We start from the raw sequence: 3,409 nt of genomic DNA, 5'->3' as shown, positions 1-3,409 counted from the left end.
ATGTAATATGCTGCATAAATTGGATTCTCAGAAACAGAGGAGGGAGAGATGGAGCAAGCAATATTTGAAAAGAAAATGAGTGAGAATTAAAAAAAACAAAAACAAAAACAAACAACAGCAAAAAACAGATGATGACATCAACCCACAGATTCACAAAGCTCAGCAAATCCCAAGAAGAATAAATACAAATAAAACCACACAAAGGCATGGAATAGTCAAACTGTGAAAACCAAAGACAATGAGAAAATGTTAAAAGCAGCCAGGAAATAAAAAGACACATTAAGTTCAAAGGACCAACAATAATTAATGGCTGACTTTTCAACAACAACTATGAAAGCCAGAAGACAATGGAAAGACATCTTTATGAAAGATGAAAGTGAAAAATTAAAAAAAAAATGAAGACAGGACTTCCGGCAACATGGTGCTCTAAGCAGAAGCACCAAGCCGTCCCTCCACAGCAAAGATCTGAAAAACTAAGCCAAACAGAGAAAACAGCAATCCTGAAACCCTAAGCATCAAATGAAGAGATAAAGAACTCAGCCAAGCACCAAATGGAGTAAGAAACTGACAGAGAACAGAGAGGGAGGAGATATACATGGAGAGGTCCCCTATCACCTAATGCAGCACGGATCCGCCATCTTGGACTCCTATCAGAGACCAGCAAATAGGGGGTACTAGAAGGCAGCTTCACGGAGATGCCAGCAGGAGAAAGAACAACTGGTAAACAGCAATATAAGCTTTCCCACCCCCCACCCTTCTTCACCCCCACTGGGCCTCCTCTGTTTCCCGTGGCCACAGTCTCTTGGCCGGGAAGCACCAGCTGCTTGGATTCCACCCGCCCCCACTGGCCGACTCCCTGAGTGCCATTTGTTGGCTGCTGCGGTTGCTTTTTTCCGCTTCTTTTGATTTCTTCCTTACCTGTCAACACCTCCCCTTCCTTTTGCTCAAATACCTGCCTCAATGCGCCATCTTTGCTTCTTCCTGAGGGGCTGTGGAGCTCCGTTCGAGTGTGGAACTGCTTCTGGATCTTTGCTGCCATGCCGGTGGGATCCCAGGGCTTTTTTTGGTTTGTTTGTTTTCAAATTGTTTGTTTTCTTTTTCTTTTCTTGATATGGGAGCCTGGGCTGGCTGGGTGGTGCTGTGCGGCTTGGGACCTACCCGCTCAGCTTGTGCAGATGCGCAGAGGATCCCTGAGGGCATTTCTTTTTTCATGAATTTTTTTTCCCATTTTTGGGGGGGTTTTGCTTGTTCTTTATTTTTTTAAACTTGTTTTGTTTTCTTTTCCCTCTTTATCTCTTTTTGTCTTTTTTCATTACTCAGTTTCTCATCTCTCTATACCTTTCTTCTCTTCCTGTCCCCTGGATACCTGGCACTGAATACCTCTACACCTCCTAGCCAGGCTGTACTTCAACATCTGGGAACAACTTCCCCAGACCTCGTAGCTCCACCGGTGGGATCCCTGGGAGCTTTGCTGTTCTTTTCTCTTTCTAATTTTTATTTATTCATTCTTTTCTTTTCTTTTTATTCTTCTTCTTCCCCTTTTTGTTTTTCTCCATTTCATAGTCTCTCATCTCTCCACTCCAACTGCAAGCTCCCCTAGCACTCTTTTTTGTTTTTATGTTTTTAGCTCCTGTTCCTCTCTCATCTCTCTCATAACCATCTTAGCTCCACACATCACAATCTCCCCCCTACATCCTGCCTACCTGCACCGTGCGCTTAACATCACACCACCAAGCAGCACATGCATGGCCTACCGGAACCTGCCCTGCACTGATTACAAACCCGCCCTGGTGGATGTAGTAAGTGCCACAAACAACCCATCCCAGCAACTCCTCTTCAGCTAGACCTGCCCTGTTGTACCATATCTGAGAGACAGACCCTGCTAATTGGAGAAGGAGGTGAAAAGTACCGTGCTCCCAGATGAGCAAACAACAAAGAAGACACAGCCTGCCTGCTCTGATGTAGCCAAATTTAAAAAAAGGACAAAACAAACAAATCTACAATCAATAAACAAGAAAAATAACTACTGAATGCCCCGAAGACAGCAGACAATATCAAAACATTTACAAAAACAGGACAGGATGGTTCCACTAGGCGTACAAAATAAAACACCAGATGACTTTCCAGTGGAAGAAAAGGCAATAGAACTACCTGATAGGGAATTCAAATCTCTAATACTCAGAATTTTCCAAGAGTTGAAGTGAAAAGCAGACAAAAATAAGGAAGAAATAGACAAATTCATGGAAAAGGCAGACAAATTCATGGAAAATACAGAAAAAAATGGAAAAATTCAGGAAAATAATACAGGAACAAAATGTCAAAATAAATTCACAACTAGAAGTTATACAAAAACAACAATTAGAAATCCAAAAGATAAACAACAAGATTTCAGAAATGGACAGTGTCATAGAAGGATTGAGGAGCAGATTTGAAACAATGGAAGACAGGATCAGCAGAATTGAAGACAAACACTTGGATATAATACTGCTTGAGGAAAAATCAGAAAAAAGAACAAAGAAAAATGAAGAGACCCTGAGAGTTATGTGGATACAATCAAAAGCAAAAGTCTGTGAGTGATCAGAGTTCCAGAACAGGAGGAGAAACCAGAAGACACAGAGAGGATCATTGAAGAATCGCTGACAGAAAACTTCCCCAATATCATAAAAGATGAAAAGCCTACCATCCAAGAAGCTCAGCGAACCCCATATAGGATAGATCTCAAAAGAAAATCACCAAGGCATGTCATAATCACACTTGCTAAAACCAAAGACAAACAAAGAATCCTGAGAGCAGCTCAAGAAAAACAAAAAGTCACATACAGAGGAGAAACAATAAGACTAAGCAGAAACCATGCAGGCAAGAAGGCAATGGGATGACATATATAAAACCTTGAAAAAAAATAATTGCCAGCCAAGAATAATATATCCTGCAAAACTCCAGTTCAAATATAATGGTAAAATTAGTTCATTCCCAGATAAACAGAAACTAAGGGACTATGTAAAAACCAAACCAAACTTAGGAGACTTATTAAACGAAGTCCTTTGATCTGAGGACAAACAATATCAGACCATAGGCTGCACAAAGGACACAGGATTGTACTAGCCAGATACCAATCTAGGAAATGAACTCTCAAGGACTATGCAAAACCAAAAGAATTACAAAAGGGAACCGGAGAGGTTAATCTGTAAATGACAACAGCAACAGAACAATAAGAGAGGGAATAAACGGTGTAGATATAGAACCTTCTAATGGAGAGGAAGTCAAGCGATACCAAGTAATAATAGACTGGTTCAAATCTAGGAAGATATGGCTAAATTTCAAGGTAACCACAAAGAAAGTTAACAAACCTACTCATCAAAATAAAGAAGAAAAACAAAGTCTCAGTAAAAACAAAACCTAGAAAAACAAA

The sequence above is a fragment of the Trichechus manatus genome, unplaced genomic scaffold (genome assembly GCF_000243295.1).
Source record: "Trichechus manatus latirostris isolate Lorelei unplaced genomic scaffold, TriManLat1.0 scaffold00203, whole genome shotgun sequence".
NCBI classification, from domain to species: domain Eukaryota; kingdom Metazoa; phylum Chordata; class Mammalia; order Sirenia; family Trichechidae; genus Trichechus; species Trichechus manatus.
Note: the sequence above shows the minus strand (reverse complement) of the source record.